This window comes from Athene noctua, chromosome 2, assembly GCF_965140245.1.
Source record: "Athene noctua chromosome 2, bAthNoc1.hap1.1, whole genome shotgun sequence".
Lineage (NCBI taxonomy): Eukaryota > Metazoa > Chordata > Aves > Strigiformes > Strigidae > Athene > Athene noctua.
The window spans coordinates 11766882-11792261 of NC_134038.1; the positions used below are offsets into that span (position 1 = coordinate 11766882).

The 25380-nt window shown below is 45.0% G+C and overlaps 1 long non-coding RNA gene across 6 annotated transcripts in view; it reads right to left on the bottom strand.

Moving 5' to 3' along the window:
• The window catches only part of LOC141957265 (uncharacterized), a 78619-nt gene that overhangs the window by 17124 nt on the left and 36115 nt on the right, over nucleotides 1–25380 (bottom strand). For 5 of the 6 annotated variants that reach the window (XR_012633095.1, XR_012633093.1, XR_012633094.1 and 2 more), the window contains 2 exons: nucleotides 23018–23130; nucleotides 19069–19430 (listed from right to left, as the gene is read on the bottom strand). This is a non-coding gene — a long non-coding RNA (uncharacterized LOC141957265). The remainder of the gene's footprint in view (nucleotides 1–19068; nucleotides 19431–23017; nucleotides 23131–25380) is intronic. The other variant, XR_012633092.1, reaches the window with a different exon arrangement.

Here is a 25380-nt window from a genome sequence, read left to right on the forward strand (position 1 = left end):
TCACTGGCAGCCCCCAGCCACGGAGCTGGAGGGAGCTGAGTGGAAAATTGGAGAACAGCAACAAGGAGAGAAAGCTTGGTCTGTGGAGAGCAGAGCTTGATCCATCACTGTCTGGTGGTTGCCAGCAGAGGCTCCCTGCTTTTGGCACACGGACGCCTTGCCCTGAGCAAGTGCACTCGGAGATGAGCTGGTGAAAGCAAAGCCACAGTAGACCTGCACACACAAGCATCCGTCCCGTGAGGATGACACAGAGCTCTCTGCAGTGGGGATGCCCCACGTGGGTATCGCCCAGCCAAGGCACTGAACTAGCCCAAGAGATGCTTTCACAGGAGAACAGATGAGAGGATGGATGATCCATTTGGGTTCAAATGCTGTTTGGTATCTACCTGCTCAGCACACCCTGCAGCACCAAAAGCCCTGGGACAAAGGCATCAAGGGAAGAATAACAACATTAAACATCTTCCCACAGGTATCAGATGATTCCCACTCTGGGGTCCAGCATCCTACTCCTCCTGCCATCATTATGCTTCCAAGACAGCCTCCAGGAACAATTTCTGGAGCAGGCAGGCAGAGATGAGATGGATGCTGCCCCAGACAGGCAGCTTTTCTGCTACCTGATACCCACTGATAGGGGCTGTGAAACACATAGCTTGGACTACTGCCAGCCCCTTCCACCTTCACATTCCCAAAGTGAACATTTTATAGGTTAACACAAGACTCCCTCTTTCACCTGAATCAAAGCATAGAACGCTGCTGTAACCACCAGTTTCCCCCGAAGAGCTCAAGGGCTCCTCAGCCATGTGGGCTCCAAGCACAGGAGCTTCCTCAGGCTCGTGTGCCCCACCACCACGACTGCCATGGGCCTGGGGCTGGCTGGCAGGGAAACCGTAATGGCTCTTCTCCACCAGCAGTGCAGGCCAAGGGCGATGTGAGAGGGAAACCTGGGGACCCACTTGCACCTCTGACACATCCCTCTGCCCCTTAGACATGGGTGGGTAGAGGACAAATGCAGACATGAGGTCTCCCCTGGACCAACCATGAGCAAGACTCTTCCACGTGGCTTTTCAAGCCCAAGCAGAGAGAGGAAGAGCACATATGCCAGCGGGAACGCTGCTAAAACATGCTGATAATAATGTGAAGTGCTAGGGCCTTAATAATAGGCCCTGAAACAAAGTTGACCTCTAGATGAACCTCACAACCAAATGTTATCCATTATTAGTATCTGCTAATTACTAAATCTGTATTACCATTAGAGTTTATTATTAGTATCTGATCATTAATGAAATATGTATGCTCACTAGTGAAAGATATAGCTTAGACAAAATATAAACAGTAGTGAGAATGAAATGTTCTGAGAATGCGTATCCAACTTCCCTTGTTTAGCCTTGTTCAAGGCTGAGAACCCAAGTGTTTGGCCTTGTTAGAAACTCCCTTGATTCTCTCCCCCGAGCCCTGGCCAGGCTTTGGGTAGAATCCAACAGGAGGATGAAACAAGATGTTTCCGCTCAAAAAAAAGTGCAAGTTATTGTGACTTGCTGATTTTTTGGTATATAAGGCTGGACCCTCAGCTACAGATGGATGCATGGCGTAGGACTTCCCACTTGCAGGGAAAGGTTCTCCAAATCCTTGCTGCAACCGGGGCTCTGCAATGACTGCAGATCTGGATGTTGGTAACGATGCAAATGGTGATGTATCTTTCTTAATCACTATTCTCCCCATCACGTAGTAATGATTAGGTGCATTGCCTTGCTTATTCTCTATAATTAACTGTATGTAGTAATAATTAAGTGTACTATTCTGTATTTTTCATATTGCTTATTTTCTGTATTACTTGGTTATATCCTTTAATTATTAACACTAAAATAAGCCTATTCTTTTCACTCTGCTGTCTGAGTTTAATTGGCATCCTCAATCAGCAAAACATAACGATTTAGGGGTGCAAGTCTACGGAAGGAGACAGCCAAAACACAGGGAGCATCAGAGAGAAACCAGAATGCATCAGCGGGTTAGAAGAGCCAGCAACAACCCTGACACTTGCAAGATCTGGGCAAAAGAGCTGTGTGTAGCCAGAGATTTCAGTAGACACAGCCGCCAGGACTACCCCCATGGACTCATTAACACAAGCACAGTGGTGTGCCAGGGCATCACGACCCCATCCTCCAGACAGGTTCCCAAATGAGGTTCTGACGTGAGCCCAGGAGCAGGACTCGCAGCCACAACGGTGCATTAGATGGACCGGGGCAAGGTTCGGCGCAGACCCAGAGCTGGTGCTGCCCCAAGGTGCCCTGGCCGGCTGCACACAGGCAGCACTGTTTGCCAGAGGACTCGGTCACTGCAGCTCTGCAGGAGGAGCTTCTTCCCATACTGGCCAGGCAGAGGCAGTGACCCAACCCAGAAGCCTCACAGCTTCTGCTACTTTCATTTAATTTTTTTTAATATGACACGTGTGTTATTGCACAGAGAAACACCCAGAAAATGCAGAGCAAAGGTGATGCTAGCAAATAGCACGCCTGTGTATAAAAAGGGTGACCAACTGGATACAGGCTCCCCACAGCGGCTCTGCAAGCAGTGAGCCTGCCCCAGATCTCAAGGCCAGTGCACTCCCCTCCAGCCACCCATCACCACATTGGAGCCGGGCTCAGCACCCCCCAGGTGCTTATTCTCCTTTGTTCTCATTTTTGGGAGGTAACAGAGCAGTGAGGAAGGTAGCAGGTGGGGAAAGGAGCAGAAGGGAATCCTAGTCAAAAATCCACTGGGCAGCTGGGGAAACAAGTGGTCAAAGGAAGGTGAGCAGAAGCAAACCAAGGAAGAGACAGAGCAAGCCCAGAGACATTATTCTGTGTGCTCCAGAAGTACAAACATGGAAGAAGTCATCAAGAAAAAAAAGCTCACCTCCCAGTGCTCAAGGCTCACCGTGCCCCTTTTGAGCATTTGAGAAAATAAAGACCTTCAGCATCGCCCAAAACACTCAATGTGTTGTGCAGAAGATGGGTTTTCTGCGTGTCCAAAGACATGTCCCCGAGATGTCACTACAACTTGACTGACTGTATTGAAGAGCTCTGAAGCTCTGCTATCAACAGTCCTGCCACACCAGCCCTGCTACACCAAACTACATTTGGTGATCACTCCTTTTGATATTGTGGTGTCTAGGAACTGCCTGGGGATTTGACTTTTTCCCAGTGTAAGCCCCAGCCTGTTAGCCTTGAAAAGGCAGTGAATATCAAATTGCTTGTTCTCTTCTTCACTTTCTCTGTACCTTTTTTAAGCCAAATTACTATGCTGCTTTTATTTTTTAAGCAACCTAGATTAACACAAGTCAGATTCAGCGCTAGCATGTCACACATCACAAACAAGCATAGCAAGCATTTGTATTTTTTTTATCCAGGGGAATTTTAGCATCAACTAAGCTAGAACTGAAGCCTAGAGCTTCCTAGCAAGGCTCACATCTACATCCTCCAAGATATCAGGCAGAGACACTGTGCTCTGTGATGTGCAGTGATACATCAAGGCAAGGGAACCCTGCAAACCACTGAGGAAAGCTCTGCAGACTACAAAAAAAGACCAGGCACATCCAGTAGGCCCACCTATCTATAATCTTCCTCTTCAAGGCGTTTTTATATCCTCCTGTGATTTCAAAACCCAGCACACACTGTTTCAGCTTTGATGCTATGCATTCTCATTATCAAACAGCCAATACCAGAATATCCTTTCTTCCTGCAGTAAAACCCCTCTTTTCCCTAGGGGGTACAGCTGGTAGGACAGAATGGACCAGGCATTTATCATTTAATTATAAGCATAAGTATCAGCTTGAATCATCTAGGCTTGCATGGCTCCAGAACATTCTCACTGGTTGCAATCACCAGCCGAGTAACATCACCATCAGACAGCAGTTGCAGGGGTATTTGGTTTAGCATCTGCAGGGAAGGTAATCATCAGCTTGCATCACAGCACAGAGTGACCAATTTGTGGTCAACCAAACTACTCCCAAGAGACGAAAAACCAAGTGAAATGCAGTGATGTCAGAAATTTGGATTCAGAACATCAGGAGGTGTTGGGACACTCGTCCTCAGTGGGACCGACAAGGGCAGAAGCTACACCAAAATCTGGATGCAAGGACTGCAGAAACGCTGGGCCAGAAGGGACATCAAACAGCCACCCAGCCCTGAACTCTCCCTTGGCTTGTTTGCCTTCAAGCCACTCTCCAAGGCAACACCGGCACAGCGCTGCCAAGAAGGAAGAAGAACTTGGCTGCAGTTCCCAGCGCCGAGCACCGCTCACCCCACCATCCAGGAAGGGCTGTTGTGCTGCTAACAGAGCGGCTTCTAACGCTTTTTGGGCCAGCTCCAGCATCACTCATTCTCCTTCACCACCACCACCAGGAGCTGGAACCTATGCTTTGAGAAATGCCAGCCTACCCCACTGCTACCAGGCACGATGGAGGTGATGCACTGGAAGACAGCATCCAAAGAAGCACTTCCCTGTATGCAATTTTCTTCCAGTCCTGTCCTCAGACATGGAGAGACAGTGGGTGCGGCACTGCTCACACCACCTTCCTGGATGTCTCAAATCTGCTATGCTCCCTTCAAGTCTACCAGGTGCTCAACCACCTCTCCTCTCCCAGCCCTCCTTCGTTTCTCCTGCATTCCGGTTGCCATCCAGGCAAAACTGCATAGCCATGTTTTGAAATAATTTTGGGAATATATTTCAGCTTTTTCTATACTACCAAAAGTTGCTTGTCCCAACTCAGTGTGGACATACAGGTTGTGGCTACACAACCAACCATATGGTGAGCCACAGTGTAGCCAACACCAGGAGAACAGAGATACCTGGCTCCAAAATTAACTGCTGAAGATAGCAAGATAGCATCCCATCAAACCATGGCCTGACATGGCCTGATACATGCATTGCTCTTTTCCCCTAGGTTTAGCATACTCAAATTTTCCAGCTATTTCTCCTAAGTGAAGTTTCCCAAACACAAGCTTCATTTCCCCAAGCCACCTGCCTTCATATTAAAAATAGAGCGACTGAGACTGGATGTTGTATTTCAAGCAAGGTTTTACATGACAGCCAAGACTGAACTATTATTACCTTTTCCATTTTTTGGCGGGCTGTTCAAGATCTGCCTTTCTTGTAACAGCATCTGACCGTTGATTCACAATCAGCTTGATTCACTGCAGCTCCCAGATCCCTTTCCTCAGTTAACCTGTTACTGCTCATTTTGGGTATGTGCATCCAATTTCCATAAGAACTTTGCACTTGTCTTTACTGAATTTATTTTTCTTGTCTTCAAACCACCCCTGCAGCTCATTGACACAACTGTAACAGAAGATGCTACCACCTAAAGTACTTGCAAGTCTCTTGTTGCATTTCATCTTCCGTACCCTCTGAAGTCTACCAGCCAATCTGTTACTGATCTTCAAAATGCCTTCCTGATCCAACAGCGAACCACTTCTTTTAGCTTCTTAAGTACCCACTTACGATGATTTCATCTTCAGCACATTTCCCGAGTTCGTTTACCAAGCTGTCGGGATTTCCTCAAGAACTACTGAACAGCTTTCAGCACTTTTTTTGGTAAAGTCACTAAAATACCAGACTTGTTATGAGTTTGCCTAGTAGTTCCGTGAGCCCTCCATCCTCCAAAAGAACTTGCTACACCAGGAGGTATGACAGGTAAGAGCTGGCAACTCAGATGATATGACTTTAGCAGTTATTTAAAATTTTCTTTAAAGTCAGATCAAGCAGATCATCCATTCCACATTCAGGATAAGCACCACCGTTTTTCTTCAAGTCTCACCTACCCAGCCGTCTTTCTGTTGCTATTTCCCTTGGCTGAGCTAGGACTTCAGGGCTGCAGGAGCTTACAAAGAAAAGCTCACGCCTAAAGGGTTAAGACTTGTTTTTTCCTGATCTTTAAATCATAAATATGATTTCCACTTGAAAAGGCAACACTTCATATAACAGACACAGTGACTCTGAATGGTAATGCAGGGCTTTGAACGAAATTTTTTTAAAAAAGGAAGCAAGAGGAGAAAGCAAAATAACACTTCCAGAAAGTTTTCCGAAGGAAATGAGTAACCACTTGTTATTAAATGATAAATCACAGTCCTCGGGAAGTGGCATTGTCTGTGGTCTATTTTTAATGAGAAAACACCCCTCTCACTGGCACGAGGGCCAAATATGCTGATGGGACACGTCTGTGGACAGCAGGAGCGTTCGCTGGGAGCCATCATCTCATTCCTGCCAATCTCCCATTACTTATCAGCAACTGAAAAGGCACCCAAAAAAAGTGGCTTAGAGAAAAATAATGCACCAAGAACAACAAACAAGGGCTACTGTTTTCCATGAAGGAGGACAGAAGGAAGCACTAGAGACCAAGCAGAGGAACCAGATCCTGAGCAGAGTCTTAGACTTTGCTTTTGTTCTCCACACGTGAGGGAAGCACGCTTTTGTTCTCCACAAACACAAAGCCACCAGGAAGCAAATTTGTGCTGACCTCAATGTCCCCACAGGAGTTTAAGTGACCTTTCACATGCGCTAGCATCCTCTGTGTCCCCAAAATGGGGACACGTTGGGCACACAGCCACAGTAAACCCCTTGGCCTCTTTTCCCTGGATCTGCCATCAAGACCGGGCTTTCTCAGGGAGCACCTGATGCTGCAAGTCCACTGATGCTGAGCACTTCAAAGGTGTAATTAGCTTCACTTTATGCTGATAAAAGAGTCCCAGATTTCTGTGGATAAGTGACTCACTGACTGGGAATAGGTAGATGGTGTCAAAGGAAAGGGTACGGAAGTCAGCAGAGCTAGCTACAGACCCAGCCTCAAAACCAAACCAGAGGGACCACAAGCTCTCAGACACCCCGCCATCACCAGCAAGCCTCCTTGCACACTGGCGAGGGGACCGTATTTAGCACCTTGCGCCAAGCCCAACTGGTTCCCAAGCCCCAACCAAGCATTGTCAAGCCCAAGTCATGGGGTTCAGCTGCAGACCCATGTACCCCACGCACTCAAGCCAACTTTGACCCAAAATCACACACACAAACACAAACTTTCCAAGCAGCACCAGGAACAAGCAGGAACTTCTGACCGACTCACTGAAATACAACGCACTATGACTAATTTTACTATTAGGGTGACCAAGCACTGGCACACCTAGCCCAGGGAGGTTGTGGAGTCTCCATCTGTGGAGATATTCCAAAGCCATCTGGACACAGTCCTGGGCAGCGGTTGGTATCCCTGCTTGGGCTGGGAGGTTGGACCAGGTGACTTCCAGAGCTTTCCAGCTTCAACCACGCTGTGATTCTGGAACTGTAAAGACATACTGCATTGCAATCCTGCACATTAAATTAGCTTTCACTGACCTGGTACAAAAAAGACCATAATTATTAAACTTCCCTACTATTTCTGACATTCTTTCCATAGATGAGGTTTAAGCCTTTTTTCCCCCTTCCTTTTAATAGGAATGCAACCCCAGAGTTTACAGGAGATTATATAACGCATACACACATCACTCTTCCAAAACAGCATCTGAAAGCATTTGTTTGATGATTTTTATTTTTCCTCCCACCCATAAACCACCACCCTGCTGGTCTCATTCATTGTGCGGCATTTTGCAACGAAGCGTAAAAATGGCATTAATCATAGCTCTGAAAAAACACAAACTTCTTCACTGAGGTTTGAAGTAACCATTTGGAAGGAAAACTTCCAGGAGCCAGAGGGACTGACAGGGCTGGAGACTAAAGTCCTTTTTTTCAAAGGCCAAGTGTATCCCAATATATCCCTTGGACAGCTGCCCCAAGCAAAAGTTATAATACTTTATTCTTGCGTTCAAGTAGCAAGAAGGAGATTTGGTACAAAATCAGGACAAATACTCAAAGTGAATGGGGAGGTTCAGCAGGCACATGTGTCATAAATCTAATGGAAGGCTTGAGCTCTAACTACAGCTTTGGTGAGGATCGGTATCTGAAGTCTTAGCTGTCTCTCACCATCAGGATGCTGAAGGGACTGGGGCCAAAATGACCAGGTAAGGGCACCCATCCCTCGCAGGGAGCACCCAAGCATCCCAGACTGAGCACTGGTGCTCACCCGTGGCAGACTGTTACTTCAGCAACAGGCAGAAACACAAAGATCTGCAAAGACTATGCCAAAAAATAAAAATCATTATCATCTTTATGTTTTCTGGCCAAACATCATTGGAGAAAATTGCTCTCTACATAAATCAAGCTCTTTGTCCACCTCTGCAGATTTAGTGCTTCTCATGGACACAAGGAGGGGCTTCTGTCAAAGACGGAGTTGGCAAAAGGAATGATGCTCTTTTTTAAGTTAGATGCTTTAGCAGAGATCTGCCAAAGGCTTTGGAATCCCTCTGCTTTGGAGGTAAAACATTAATAATTTAAACCCTTCCTTTTAAATTAGGAAGGGCACTAAAAGAAACTATTGAAAGAGAAAAACCAGCAAGCTCTCCACCACCTCCAACTAAAACACTGACATTTTCTCTCAAACCCCGAAAGTGGTTTCAACAAGCTGGCAAATGAGGAATTTACCTTTTTCTTGCCCGTCCTTCCCCTGCATTTGCTCGTCTGCCATTAATCTTCCAGGCAAAGCAGTCAACCACAGGGACAGGGCACACTGAGCATCCTGGTACAGAAACAGCCAGGATACTGCAACCAGGGGCAGGGGTGGTGCAAGGAGTTGCAAAGCATCTCACAGGGCATGACAAATATTTACTGTGAGAGGAGAGGGGAGGAGAGGGAGAGGGAGAGGAGAGTTGGAAGGGACCTACAACCATCATCTAGTCCAACTGTAAGTACTTTGCATTAGAAGAGCAAGGGGAAAGAAAAAGAAAATAATCAGTGATTGATCTTTTTTCTTTGTAATCAACAATTCCAGACTCTTGTGCACCGTCAAGTTCCCTGCTTACTCAAAGCATGCATGCCTCTGCCCATCTCAGCTACTGATAGCATTTCTTATCAGCATCCTTCATTCTTTCCCATTCTTGCAAGAGCTCTTGTACAGAAAGGATATTATCTTCATATTTAAGAGGCAAAAAAGGCTGACAGGGATAGGTCTACCTCACTATCGAGGCTTTTGCAAAGAGCTGGAACAATGTGGCAGCCCAAGATTTAGTGCTGTCTACACAAGCCCCACCAGGGACCCCAGCTCCTTCATCTGAAGCCAGCCCAGGCGCAAGCTGCTGCCCTGGTATCGCGGTGGCCAGATAAAAGCACACACTCAGAAACACATCCTCCTCTTCCACACAGATGTATGTACTTCAGATGATCAGTCCAAATTTGCAAAGGAAGATGAATAGGGCCAGGGAACATCATCCGCTTACTCCGTATCACAGCTCTTCTTGCACACCCAGCTATACCAGCCAAGCTAAAAACAACTTTAGCATTGACCGAATCCCCAATGCAGCCTTGTAAACACTGCAAGAGTGCAACCTCATGTCTCTGCAAAGGATGCTTAAATACATCCTTTTCTTCAGGAAAGGAGAAAGAGGAGGAATAGCTATTCAAAACCTACATGCCAGCCAATCTGGTGACAGAGTGCCATCCTCTTATAGCTTCTTTAGAAAGTCATGAACTTTAAATTTATTTTGTCTCCTGCTCCCAGCAGCTCCTAAACAGTGTGAGCTAAATATTTATAGAAGAGTCACTGTTTGTTTAAGTTTCAATCCATACTCCAATATGCCCAGATCTAGAAATGACAGCTGATTACAGAAGAGCCTGAAAACACAGCAGAGGGGACCCTGATGCTTACCAGATCCTTAATCTGGACATTTTCTCTGATGGTTGATTTGGGGCATCTTTCCCAGCTTCTTTCAAAAGCAGAGGAACAGCAGCTCCTGCCAGCCAAGGTCCATGTTTCATCAGATGCTTTGGCACAGCTCTGCTCAATGCCACAGAGCCCCAGGTTTTGGTGAGCCCCTGGTGTGCTCTGGAGCCCACTCCTCCCCAACTCGCAGCGAGGTGCCTGGATTGCTTCTGGAAATGCAACTCAAGACCTGAGCTGCTGCACAGCATGCACCGAGGCAGAGTGCAAACACCTCCAAGAGTCTGAGCCCGTATAGCCAACCTGCCGCAGGTGGGGCACGGCACCGTGTCACTCTGGCTCAACAAGTCCCATCCTGACCTGTTCCTTCCCTCTCCTGGATTCATCAACAGCTTTTTTTATTTACCACAGTGTCCACTCCAACGGCACAACAAAGTCCTCCTATACCTTACAGAATAACTGAGGATACCCCAACTTTTTGGCTAACTGGACAACCTGTCAGAGTTGAAAAGACACCCATATGTGCCAGCACACTTCTGCTATAAGCTAGGCAAGTCCAACAAGTCACGCAGCAGAAGATGACAGAACCTTCTTGCACGTGTGTTACACAGTTTCATGGGTGGGCCAAGAAAAAAATTAAGACTGTGCTTCCAACATGGTGATTTCAATTTATTCATCACATAAAGTCACATGTGGGCCCAGATAAACACTTCTGGAGTCTTCCATTTGGGATAATAACTGGAGACTCACCACCATGAAGGTCCACACAAGGGGCAAGGCTATCAAGCAGGCATAGTGCTATGCCAACACATCCCAAAGGAGCATCTCACCCTGTAGACGCAAAGCGTTCCCAGAGGAACAGCAGAGGCAGGGAGACACCATCCAAGCAAACACACTTGTCTGCATCTTCCGATGACCGCCCAAGGCTGGTAATTCCCTTCCTTTTTATGGTTTCATATAAAAGTTCCTGTGTGAGAAACTGAGTAGAAAGTGCTTACTCACCTCAGATGGGCGAGAGGTTGGTATGTCTTTGCCTGAGTCCAGCTATTTCAAACCCAGCATCTGATATGAACAGCCCCTCAGATGAGTGCACATTACTGAAGAACTCAAAACCACCACTGACAGCTATCACTACACTCATCCCACCAATAGAAACTCTTTATCAGCACTGCAGCAAGGTAGGACTGTAACATTGCTCTGTCCTGGGGTTCTCTGGGTGGTAACAGAATCCCTCCTCTCCAGCACAAGGTGTTTCAAGGGATTTCGCCCCAATAAAACAGAAAATGTGGTGTCAAGCAAGAGGAACACTTCTGTCAACAGGTAGATCTCAAGGTCAGGTTTGCATGCTGTCATCATTAGGAGTCTCGATATCCAGCATGAAGGCCCTTGCATGGATGAAGAACCCAATCATGCAAACAGCCATGCCAATGCCATGAGTGCATGTGCTACCTGCACTCCTCCTCACACATATTTCTATCCAGGTGTGCCTACGCACACAGGAAAGCACCTGATGATGTTTTATGGATGTGCTCACATGCACATGAATATGCACAGGTACACAGGCCCATCACAAACAAGCCACGCTTGTGGATGAGATTAAAGAGGAGACTGCAACATGGAGGTTGGAAGCAATGACAAGCACCTTCATCCGTAAAACCCCAATTACCCAGCCTTGCACACAGCCTCTCATCTCTATGGAGCAAGCAAAGCTACTTATTACAGAGATCCTTTACTGTGATCTGACTTTTAGAGAAAGGAGAAGAGCTGCCCTGGCTTTCCCATGTTTTATTTCTTCAGGTCTTGGGGGAGAGACCTGTTATTGGAAGCGCATGCCTTGCCACGCACATCACCACGGCTGATGGGTCCACTGGAGCCATAATCGGGAGGTTGAAGGCACAAGCCTACAACCAAGGAGCCTTTGAAACCGCAGCTGGTCTCCTCCAGCATCATCCACACTGTTAACACCATGGCAGTCAGCTTTACCAATGCTTCACGGAAGACAAGACACAGATGCTTCATGGAAGAAAGCAAAATTCTACTGGGGCATGGAAGAGAGACACTCTTCTATTTTAATTCACCTGGTCCTGAAAAAGAAAAATAAGGAGGAAAAAAAAAAAGAAGAAATACAGCCCCCCTCTTTCTCCTTTTACATAAATATTGAATCTGAGCACTTTATGCTCTTAAGAAGTTAAAAATAGGAAATAAAATCAAGTCTACGTGCTGCATCTTTTATCAAAGCCTTTTATGAACATCAAAACCAGCTCCTCTGCACTCTTTTATACTTTCCTGCTGTCACTCACAATTCATAAAAGGGGACTACAGAGATACAAAAGGTAAATCACTTCCCAGCACTGTCACAGGGAGCCAGGGACAAAAAACAGCTTTTCCTCAAAGCTCTGAAATCTAAGAGCAATTTTATGATATAATGTCACTTTTAGCACAAGAGATGAATAAAAGATATTCAAAATATAATAATACTTTCACAAGTAAACAATGCTTTGCAGTGTCAAAGCTTTTCAGCAGCACTGTCAAGCATTTGCAGAAGGATCAACAGTGCAATCACCCTAACACCACCAGGAAGCAAATACTGCAAGAATAAACATGTGTTTAACTGAAAGGAAAGGTCTCTCTGGCCAAACTCCATCTGTGTTCTCTAGAGACACACAACCAGATCCCCTCTATAAAAAACGGGAGGTATGGAGATTAACAAGATGAACCAGAAACTCTTTACACATAAACTTGACTTTGACCCTGCTGCTTCTTAGACTTGCAATAAATCCAATCCTCCTCCCCATCTGCATGATGAGCGGGCTTACACTCACCTATATTCAAGAGATACAAGCATTAATTAACTCCAACGTTAAAAAAACCCACATTTGAAAAACAGTAGCTGCTAGAATATTCATGACTCTTACCCAGTCTGTTTATATAACTGGACATGAAGCAAATCCCCCATGCAAACCATGTCTAACCTGAGAGCATTATTTAGCTGTTCAGCATCTTTTCCACAGAAAGCAAATTCCATAACTTGTGGTCACCCTTGTTTTTTTCCTGCCTTGCACAGAGAGAGTTAGGAATTTGAAGGGAGGAAGTGATAAACCCATGATAAAAAAAAAATCCAGTGAACTTACAGCATTATCCTAACCAAAAAAGAATTTCCTCCTTAGTCATCCACAGGCAGGGTAAGCCAGCTCCCCCGTGAATTACAGAAGAGCAGGGAAAAAATGCTTATCTGAGAGACTACTTCTCTTCCTAATACCTCAGTATTTAATTTTTAAGGAGGGCAAAGGTCAAATGAAAACCACCTGATGCTGATGTAAATGCAGCCCTGGATAGAACTGCACAGGGACCCCAGTAGAAAGAGTTGCTCCTTGCAAAAGCTCAATGAAAACCAAGTGATGGTACCGGTGGGGAGGGTGATGGCCATGAGGATGGCGTCAGGTGGCAGGAGGGCACATCTGTGCTGTGGAGGCGGCCAAGCCGAAAGGCAGCAAAAGCTCTCATAGCCCGCAGGGAGCTGGGGCAGTGTGGGGGTCCCAGTATTGCTCAGTGTTCCAGTGAATGCCTCCAGCACTCCCTTGCAGCCAGGGAAACTGGGGTGCTGAGCCTAGGCTAGAGCCGGATCTCTCACCTGGACAGTGAGCAGGGGTCCACCTTATAGATGCACCACGGCTGGGATGCATCTGTGCCTCATCCCCCAATTTATGCATGGTAACTTATATAAAAATTACAGAGGTTTTTTTTATTTCACGGCAGCAGAGCACATGCTCAGGTCCCCTTTTTGCTGCTGGAGCCTAGGATCTCTAATTTAACCTCCTGGTTTTGACACTGCAAAGGTAAAAAGGAGGCAGCACAATGATGGTTTCCTGCAAAAGCAAAGCCAGCAAAACCAAAGGATCCCCAAAACACTGCCAGGGAAAAAAGCCAGGAGGATAGGTGTGAGATTTACTTCCAGTTAAAGAAACACCTTCAGAACACAGAATTGCCCAAAACAATATTCTGTGTTTCTGAACTGGGATCCATGGCGCAGGACCAGAAGATTGGGCAGATGCCCTCCCTTAGTGGCAGGCTGGCCCCATGGCAGCCATTCCTGCCTGCTAGTTTTTGTCTGCTGCCCGAAATTAGAAACCATTAAAACTTAATTACAAACTCTTCAGATCACATCCCATTCATGGCTTTGGGACGCTGCAAATCCTGCCACCTTCACCAAAGGCCCCTCCAAGGGCCTCTCCCAGCCCTGGGATGCCAGCCAGCTTTGGAGGCTTTACATTTTCGTGGCATGAGATAAATTTCACTACGAGTTCCTCAATATTAATCCACATAATGCTGCTCAGCAGATGGGAGCCCAAGAAAACAGCCTGTCGACACCTTCAGCTCTGCAGATCCCCTCAAAGCAACGCAAAGGATTCAGGAGCCAAGCAGATACTCTTGTTTTGCTGGCTTTAGTAATGATACGTCTTGTGATAGTTCCCTGCTTCTTTGCAACCTGAAGCAGCACCGTAAGTCAGCAGATAGTTAAGTATTTACTGTGCATAGTTAGTCAGCACCTGCAGCTGCAGGCACCCATGGAAAAAGTAGAGATCACACATTAATAAAGATCTTTATTGTGAAAGTAATGACTATGATTCTTTAGTCAATATAAATCACCAAGCAAAACCATGAAGTGACAGAGGATCACTCAACACATACTAGCAGGATTATTCCAGACCTTTAAGAATATATGAATATTTATTTACTTATAGAAATAAATAGAAATATGGCCTTGGGTATCCCCAGTTAGATGCCCTGCAATGAGGCCACGAAGTCTGGGTACAAATGGCACATGCCAAGATGCTGTCAACAAATGCCCCAAGAGAGAGACAGAGCCTAAGGAGCAAAAATGCATGCTGCAAAAGGGGTTGAAGGCTTAAGCATAACCTAAGGACTGAGATTCACAGTTGATTTGCTTTGCTCGGGTTGGCTCTTGCCACTGCCCAGCAAGCAAAAGCCAATGTCCTCCAAACCATGGTCCCGGGGTCAACAGCAGCAGGATAAGCACACGTCCATCAGCATTCCTCGCCTGGGCATGCTCTCCTCCAAACTTCCCAAGGTGCAATAAAGGGAAAGAAAGATGGAACTAAATTTCAGCATCAGTGGCTTCAGCATTTTCCCCAAGCAGATGAATAAGAGAATCCAAATAATCAGTCGTAGATACTTTAAAAGTGGCAAAGGAACTTTTGGCAGCCAAGATAAGAATCTTTAAAAGCACTTACTTGCATTTGCTGCCCTCAACCCTTGCAAATCCAGCCTGCTGAAGTGGGTAAGGTAGGTTGCCCACAAACTGAAAGCTGAAACTAGTTTCAGCCCCAATTCCAGAGAACTGGGAGTAATTTTAGAAGCAGGAAACCATCAAGCAAAAGATGGCATCTGTAGATTAAATCCTCTTCCTTTGCCAGGTTTCAATACATTCGACTCACAAAACCATAAAGAAAGAAAGACTCCCTAAAAAAAACCCTTCATTGTCAAATTTATTTTATAGCTTTGAGGGTTTGGGGGTTTTTTTCCTTAAACCAATAAATACTTGCAATTCCTTTATTTGCTGCCAGCTGGGGAGACATTTGAAAACTTCTGCAAACCTGCAATTTCAGTGCTTGTCTGTGCTGGGCACTAAAAAATTCCTCTCGGGTGAGAGTGAGAGGGGTTAGTCATGACAAGAACATCCCTGCAATGTGCCAGGGCTGCTTTTCACTGTCATCCAACCGTTGTTAATACCGATTTAGCCCATCCATGAATTTTATAATCAGTTATGTGCTTTTGAAACACACACCCAAATACATTACCCTCACAAGCAGCCAAACGGAAGCTTTCTGTATTTTTTTTTAATTAATAACATGCATTTTCCATAGACCTACCACCTAAAGGACATTCTGACCTAACACTCTGCACCCTGACTGAAAGGCTTTGCTATTTTACCAGCAAGCATTTTAAATGCTGATGGTGTTCATCTTTTAACTAGCACCCAAGGATGCACCTGGTAGCCCCCCAGCCCGGATGCTCACACTGACTGAGGGGAAAGCCCTTAAATTACACTCCCTTTGAAGCTGCCCCACGTCTGTGCAGGATGAGACTGGCTCTGAATAAAACCCAAGATGATTCTGCTTCCCCATAAAAGACAGATGTAAATTTGCAACCGAAACATCGTTCTTCACTAAGCTCTAATTCTCAGGACACCCGCAGGTACCAGCAGGCTCTCAGGTGCCTGCAAGGCCTTGTGTGACCCCCTCTGCAAGGGGTAATGAAGAACCCAAGATCTGAGGTACTTCTACCATGGCTTTTCTCCTTGCTCGGTGTCATCACAGGCCCAAGCACCACTGGGGCCGCTCTACGTTACCCAGGTAATGGGCAGGGTTTGTTTGGTCTCCAAACAGGCATATCGAGAAGCACCAAAGTGACTGCACCACTGGAACAGAGCAACTGATGCTCCATTTTCTGGGATGAGAGTAACCACTGCTTGTACTCCAGACCTGTAGCCAATGACTCTTGTCATAGTCAAGATCCATGAAGAGATCTTTGTACAAGTGGTGATTACACCTCTTCTGGCTCGCTAAACAAGAGGAAACCCAGGAACTCCCTCACATCAAATAACAGAGATGCTCTTCCTAAAAGCTGAAGCAACAAGGGCTAGGAGGATACCAACAACACATTTTGCACATATGCTTCAAGTCGTCTTGAAGTGTTCAGGGGTCTAATTAGGTTTTTCTTTGCCTGCAACGAGGAAAACCCAAGCTCCTAGTTACATACAAAAGATAAAGCTCATTCCACTGCAATGCACTGCTGACAAAGAACCTTTACACATCTTACAGGAACAAGTGGGAGATCCGGTTTGCAACGTCTTTATCAAACAGCTGGCTGAAAAAAAAAACCCAACCTTTAGATATCAATGGTTGTTTGCTTTATATTGTAGATAAAAGCTCGCACTGCCAGTGATCCTTCTTTCACAAGTGCCTTAGAAGATGTTAGGAACTAGTTAATAAAACACCAGGAATTTCAGTGCTGGGAAAGCTGTGTTCTGCATTCCTGAGTGAGAAAAATGCGCCGAACAACTTTCCTGATGAACCCGCACAGTGGGGCTTGCCCACCCATGAACATTAATTCAGGTTAAGGAAGGAAAACTCTTATCTCAGAATGAAGGGCTGAGACCCAAATCAAAGACACAGCCAAATCTGGATTTCTAGTTTTTAATTTGGTGCACAGGACCAGGAGGAGGCTCAGAGCAAAGCCCTCATTGAAGCTGCTCTACAGTCATATCCACCAGTCTGCTCTCCCGGGGTCAGATCCTGCACTGACCAGCCATGCCTTCCCTCTGGCTCCACCAGCATGGGGACCCTCCACATCCAGTAGGACTGGGAGGTCTGTGGGATCCTGGCATGCCCAAGCCAGGGGCATCTCAGTGGGTGATCCCAGCTCCGACATCTGAGATGCAGAGATGTACCGAACCTGAGTTGCAAACCAGCATTTTACAGCAGATCTAAACAAGAGTGGAGTATGGCTTGGTGAGCCCAGGTGAACGTCAGCAGCGTTTATATGTGTTTAGTAAATTGTTTCTGTATGGTGAAGGTCAAAAAGCTAGGGGAGAAGAGAAAATCACCACTGTATGTAATGTTATCATCTTCCATATGTGGACCCAACCAAATAAAATTATTTGGTGATTTCAACAGAGGTACAGACGGAGTCACTGGAGGAGTCAGCTGCAGAATACAGATTTTGTAACTGCCCTTCTCTCTTGGCTATCAAGAGAAAGCCTTCAGATGTACAGAAGAAAAACAATTTTTCAGTGCATCTTCTATGTCAGTTGAGCCAGACTGTAACATGCTGAATGAGCAAAGCAGGAACACAGCTCAGCAGGGGGAAGTCCAGGTCCCAGGGGATGCCTCTGCAGCAGAACACAAAGCCCATGCAAGAGATGCCAGGGGGCTCCATCCTCCCTGACGGGGGGGGGGGGGGGGTCTTGCAGACACTGCTGGGCTGAGCCTCCAGGCAGTCCCCCTGGAGGTCTTGTCTTGTCACATGACCATGTTGCACAGGGGCTGACCACCGACCATCCTCACCAACTCGACCATCCTCACCAACTCGGCACAATGCTGCTTTTCACCTACCATGTGCAAATCCCTGTGGTTAACTCTAGCCTCTCTTACAGACACAGCAAGTGCTTGACTTACCTGCTAGTAAAGAGTGTTTTTATCCTCAATCTTCGTCTACCATCTCCATTTGGCCTACGAATCGCAGCAAAATTCAAGGGTGAGGCGACCAATTTTGTTTCCCCCCCGCACACCCTCTACCCCCCGTTTCCTTCCTTTAATCTGATGCGAAATCATGCTTACAAAGCAGGAAGATGAAACTTTTAATGTCTTACAAATGCTGATATGATTGCAGCATAAATGTATAGCAAAGCATTTTTTTGGCTTTGCCTTCAGCACTTGCTTTTTGTATAGTAAAAATAAATAAAGTTAAGCTAGATTAGAAGAGTTAACTTTTTCTCCACCCTGCAGAAGGAGTGATCTATTTGCCAACACACATAAGGAGATTCAACCCAAATCAGCACAACTGCCAAAAAGGATGACTTTCACATCAAACTGATACCCACGGAGACCAACACAATGATCTGGTTCCATTAGAGAAAACGGAAAAAAAGCTTGTTACCTTCACAAAAGCATCTAACTCACTGTAAATGAATATAAAAACGCAAATTTGGTTGTTATCACTACAGCTATTGAGTCACCCATATCTATACTGAATAGAAATAGTTTTAATTTTAAAATTTAAAGCCATCTCCTTTTTAATGGGATGAATCAACCTCAAAATTACGTTCTTCAGCAGAAATACTGTTAAATTAAGATGATGAAAAATGGATTAAACACTCATGTCATCTCCTCTGAAACCAGACAACAAAGCCCTATAAGCTGATCAACACGTGGCTAGTGCTGGCTGTGGGTTACAAACACAGGGGAAAGCTGCCTGAGAGTCCAGGGCAATCCAGAAGCAGGACTAAGGAGAGAAGATATGAGCACCTCTATCCCCTTTCTCAGACACGAAGATCAGGCTGGGCATCAAAACCTTCAGAAGAAGCTGATCCCACCACTCCACACAAACTTATATCTTCAACTGGGTCCTAACAAGGAAAAGCGACCTTCAGAGCATGGCACCAAGGACTTTGGAAGGTCTTGCCTTTAGCAGAAACTAGTAAGGGAACAATATGATTGAACTCCTGAAGATGAGGAAAGCAAAGTGGCTACTGAATGAGAAAACCATGTACATACCTGCTGGACAACAGAACTGCTGTACTGGAAAAGCTCTGGGAGAATTAAAAATATCCTTCTGCGGGGTAAAGTAATGGCTCCATCTTCAGAAAATGCAAGGGGAAGTATTCCAGTAAGTGACCTGTTTGCTATAATCCTCAGAACAGAGAGGTTTCCTTCCCAAATTAACACCAGGTGACCCAAGAAAAAAAAAGGTTAAAAACACAGTAGGAACTTCCAGATGCTTTTATCCGCAGCCGATGTTCTCCAGAGGGTTTTGGAGGTCCATACATCTTAAAAATCCTTGGGAGCTACCAGAAGGACCACACTGCCAGGCTCCTCCAAATATTACTCCAGACTGGTGGGAAGCATGGGGCTGGGACCTTCAGAGAGAGGAAAGGGACAGGCTGTTACATGACAACTCTTACCATGTTGGACAAGGCTTATTCCTGTGCAAACCTGTATCTTTTGATTTATTTTTGCACAGGAGGAAGTTTTTAGGGTTTTTTCCTTTTTGCTTTCTTTTTTTCTTCAAATTGCATGGTTCATTTAAATGAATATTACACTGAGCATAAGCATACCATGGGGCCACCACCTCCAGGTGCCTCATAGATACCAGGTGATGTAAGCAGAGGAGGACAACAAGCCAGCAATTGAAAAAAAGTTCTCACCTAACAAATAGATTTTTTTTTTTTTTTGCATGTGTGTCAGAGGAAATGAGACAGTTTTCCTCTCCACTCCTTTTTTTCTACCCCTTCTAAACCTAGTGAGGTGTTTTCTCCACCAGGGAAGAAAAGGATGGAAGGCATTATAAGGCAGCAGGTCAGCAGGACCATCTGCCTTCCTGATTTCAGAGGAAAAGGTCCACCCACCATCAGAAGCATCACACCATCAGGAGTCCATGCCAAGGTCTGGCCCATTACTGGGATCCTACCCTCGACATGTCAGAAACTTGCAGCTCTGGTGTACAAGCCTCTCTGACCTCCTACCAGGCAGAGTCATGCTTCCCACCTCTATGTTCAAAGAAAATAAACACATCCTAGCAAAATGGCTCAAAATACCCACGGAATTAGTCATAAAGATTTTGATATATATTTGATATATATAAACCCATCATAGTCTGGGGTTTTGGGGGGTTTGTTTTTGGGTTTTTTTAATCTGATTTTACTAATTGTGCTGGGAATAGAGTTGCTGGGATTTTTGTTTGTTATTTAAGGTATGAAAACTGTCACACAAACACAGTCATTGGCAGGCCTGGATATTTTGCCTAGCAAGCAATGCAAGGAAACTCAAATAGCTCTTTGCTCAACACTGCTTTCTTTTTTATCTGTAATAAAAACAGCAGCTGAGAGCCAAAAGGTTGTGGGTTTTTTATTCTGCTTTGTTTTAGCTGCAGCAGGACAGAAAGGTGATATCATTGTGTAATGTAACCAAGCAAAGGAGTAATGAAAGTTCAAGCAAATAGATCAAATAGCACAGGATTAAATAAAAGGTGTGATAATAATTTGATCCACTAATTGTGTCAATAAAGTCCTATCTATCCTCAAACAGCAGAAACGTCATCAGATATAAAAAAAAATCAAGTGAATAATTAAATATACAAAAACCCATTATACTTTCCCCAGATGCTCTCTTTAAAGGGTTGATTAGGAGAACCACATGTTTATCTTAAATAAAATTCCACTGACTTTGATCATATTTAAATCACCTCAAGTACAAAACCTGCTTTGAATCAAAACTTCTTCCTCCCTAGGGAAAACAATAAAAATTGCCTTTTCTGCAGTAAAGATGCAGCCTTACTGCAATCCAAGCTAACCTGGGTCGTGATGCCACCAACAGGACCGGACAACACCATAACCTATATGTCTAGTGTCTTTGAAATGTGTTCGGGTTGTTAACTACAAAATCCAGCACACAAGTCAGCACAAGGCAACTGGAAGTCTGCAGACACATCTGCAGATGCAGCTGAAGTCTGTTAATTCATGGAAAAAGAAATCTGAATTGCCTTGCCCTTGCTTATAGTTTTTTTTCCAGTGATGGGCAGAGTTAGGAAATTATCTATTCCCTAAACTCCCCTCCATTAAATGATCCAAAGCTGGAGAAGGTCTGACCCAACCCCCTGAGCTGATGAAAACATTTTGGAAAAGGACTCAAACCCCCAAAATAACTCCCATCCCACGAGTTACACAGTGAACCTCAGCCACTTTGATGACACTCAAAATGCCTGTAAAGCCTATTTCGCTACTGCAGGAACACCTGCCTAAAATCCTTGAGCTAATGGTTTTCTCTATAAACCAATTACCTGTGAAATATGAGCATGCAAACAGAGATAAATCTCTGTCCCCAGAGAAATGAGACTTGCCCATAGACCCAGCCCTTCATCATGCTCTGCCTGGAGCTTTGTCCTGACTCCACCACGGATGTGTCAATATGTACTTTGTTCACTTCTCCTGGGAGATGAGCTCAATGGTCCTCACTGTCCAATGAGCAAAACCATCATTTTCTTGTTTTCTTCCTTGTATTTTGTCCCCCACCTCACATACACCACACCACTCACATCACTCCCCTCACCTGCCTTCAAGCCCAGCTGGATGGCAGCAGGACCCAAGGGCTATGGAAGAGCTCAATGACCAGCATCTTGCACATGTCATGTTTTTTAGATATGGGCTTTTCTACTCAGGTTATAAGGGTTGGGACAACTGAGAAACCAATAACAGATAATTAATATTCATTTTAAACATCTTCCTTCATGATATGAAGGAACCTCAGCACCTTCCACCCTTGGATGTAAGGCGAAGATACTATCTCAGTGCTTCCCAGTTAAATCTCTTGTGTCCAGGAGAGATGCCTGAAAAGTCAACTTTCCAGTTCCTGGGGCTCTATCCTCAAAATGCACCAGGCTGTTAAGGCTAATCACTCTGCCTGCTAGGAAGACCCTACCTCCAGCTCCAGCTCAGTGCACTCCAGGCTCTCAGCAGCCTTTTGCTTCCCCCTCAGATCGGAGGGTCTTACTTGCAGACTGCCTACGAGTATTGCCTAACACCAACAGTTTAGGTCTTGCCCTAAATAACTTATTGAAAGTCATGCAGTAGGTTGGCAGCAAAGCCTTGAAGAACATCCAGATTTTGCAAGTAATGAGCCAGCACTTGAAACACATTCATCCTCCCCATCCCTTTATGAGGAATAACTCTGTTACTCGTACACAACAAAGGTTCCATCACCCACGCAAACCAACACGGCATGCTGATCATGTGTCCAGCTCCGAGCAAATAAGGCATCAGCTCAACACGGACGGCAGCACTCTGAGCCCATGGCTGCTCTCCAAGGGCAGCAAGAACAAGTCAACATGAGCTGAAGGAAAACAGCAGCAAGCAGAGTGTGCCCTGCTATGGAGAGCCCCTGAATGATTAATAGCCACATGAAAAAAAGTTTAAGAGACTCGTTGCTAATTAGTTAAGAAATATGAGGGGGAAAGAGAGAAGAATAAGGAGTTCCACCTGTTAAATTTTGACCATTAAAAGAGTCCCAAGTGCAATGGCTCATTTAGAAAACAAAGGGTGTTTTCTGTGCCTGTGTTTTTTGTTTAAGGAAAGGGCTGTTTTTCCACTTAAGTATGTTCATTACAACCCAGCCATGTGAGCTAAGTGTAGTAAGGGACCTGTTAAACCTCATGATCCACTGTAGTAAGCTCCAGCAGTGACTTTATTATGGACAAGAATGAAACAGGGGGCATTCACCTCCACTGCTCCACCCACCAGGCACTACCGGCAGCATGTGTTCAGCTCACCAACACTGAAATCCCCTCCTAAACACAAGGTGAACATCTCACAATGGTTTCATTACATCCTCATACAGAAGAACATTTCCAGGTGCAAAGACTGATTATCAAAGTCAATACTACCAAACAGAAGAATAAAAAACCCCAACTTTTCTATTTTTCTATAAATTCCCCAGCTCATTTTAAGCCTACAGTTGCAGGTGTATTTGATGAAAGGCAGCAGTTCACTCTAGTGTGGATCCCAGCTACCATGGGGAATGGTCTTCTCTTGGTTTAGTGAGCCAAAGCAGGCTCAGCACCAGCATCTGTGGAAGGAAGAGGACAGGATCAAGCCCAGACTGTCCCCTGCAATAACATCCAGCTGGTGAATCAGCTCAAGCCATCTCCAAAACCTCTCCTTGGCTATAACCTCTCTGTTCTTAGGCATACAATTTTAAAAGAATTAGAGACTGAACCTGACAGAGCAGTGAGAGTGGCAAAATCGGCGGGTTTCAGGTCAACAGGACTTGTGTTTTGTATCCGTGAGGAAACATGAACTTGTTTACTTTATGGAGTCATGGAGGGACATCAGTAACAGTCTCTTCTAACATGTGCCTATAATATTTAGATCTTTATAATAGAGAAACAAAACTCTAAAACCAAATTTCCCCCTCCCCCAAAAAATGTAAAGGCTCCTTTTCCTCCTCACTCAGCAACACCAAGTTTTTGAAGTAACCTAACTGCTTCTGAGGGCTTCACAAGCTTGGCCAACAGCCACATCCCAGGCAATCTCCAGAGCTAGGACTTCTGCTCCTAGATCAGAAAAGGCATCTATGGCTGGGACATGATTAATGAGGGGAAGGCACTTCACAGATGCTCCACCAGCCTGTGACCAGGTGAAGACACATGCACACCCAATTAACAGTGCAAATCAGGAGACCATTACAGTTTGCTCATTAACCCCCAAGAGTTGGTAAACTTGCATCAGACTGAAATATCCTCTGTAATACGAACCACTGTTTGTATTAAGAGTATTTTAGGAAAACAAGGTGGAGGCAATAGCCATTTATCATGTCCCACCCTACCATGTTTCATCCTAAAAAGTCAATCCCTTCCTGCGAACTCCAACCAAAAGATGTTTGATAAAGAGAAACACATAAGGATTTCCCTGGTGGGAACTCCAACCCACCCTCCAGCCAAAGGTGAGTTGTTTGATAATGCATAAAGTGCAACATAAAAATACTTCCAAGAACTACGAGCTCTTGTAATAATTCCAAAAGAAAGTGCACTTTTTAAAATCTAAACTTAGATATTCCACTGAAGGTATCATCACACAAATTCTTCTCCTTTGCATCCATCCAGGACTCCTCACCCACACTCAGTATGGGTCTGCCAACCAATCTGTACCAACACCCAAGAGACCAAGAGGCTGTGTTTTTACAGCTCAAGTTCCCTCACAAAATGCAGGCCATGACTATGCTATCTTGTCTTCGCAAAATTATTCCAAACGAGGATCACAAGCAGGGATGCTATTATTTAAAACACTGCTAAGATGCCTTACACTGAACCCTGTTCTTCTAACACTTTTTGTTTGGAAGACAAAAAGCAAAATTTTAAGCAAATGTCCCATAATCTGACATTTTAAGCATCATGTCACTGTCATGGTTTAACCCCATCCATCAACTAAACACCACGCAGCTGCTTGCTCACTTTGCCTTTTCCCTTACCCCCAGTGCGATGGGGAGGAAAATTGTGAAAAAAAAAAACCAACCTCATGAGTTGAGATATGAACAGTTTAATAACTGAAATAAAATAAATTGTAATAATAACAGTAATAATAATTGTAATGAAAAGGGAGATAACGAGAGAAATAAAATCCAAGAAAGACAAGTGACAGTTGCTCACCACCTGCTGACCAGTGCCCAGCCAGTCCCCCCAGCAGCAATTGGCCCCTCCCGGCCAACTCCCCCCAGTTTATACACGGAGCATGACGTCCTATGGTATGGAATAGCCCTTTGGCTAGTTCGGGTCAGCTCTCCTGGCCATGATCCCTCCCAGCTTCTTGTGCACCTGCTCGCTGGCAGAGCATGGGAAAATGAAAAATCCTTAACTTAGGATAAGCACTGCTCAGCAACAACTGAAACATCGGTGTGTTATCAACATTCTCATACAAAATACAAAACACAGAACTGTACCAGCTAGTAGGAAGAAAATGAACTCTATCCCAGCTGAAACCAGGACAGTCACCTTGGACCATTTTCAAAGTAAGATTTAATAACCTTATGCTCCATCTGCACCAGCTGACATAGTTAGTATAACTAACTTCAAAATGTTCCCTAATGAGGGCTGGTGGGAGAACGTCTCCTAATAAATGGAAGGCTGTTGCATAGAAAAGACCAAAGGGGCAAACTGTAAAATAAATATTAGCTAGCCCTTTTATAGTATTCAAGACAGTCATGTTCCTCAACTTAGTAGGTGAAAGTACCAAGAAAGATCATTTTATTTCATGCTGTTGAAATCACTTCTAATATGGAAATAAGTAGTCCATACATCCTCATCTTTGCAAAAGATGCCTT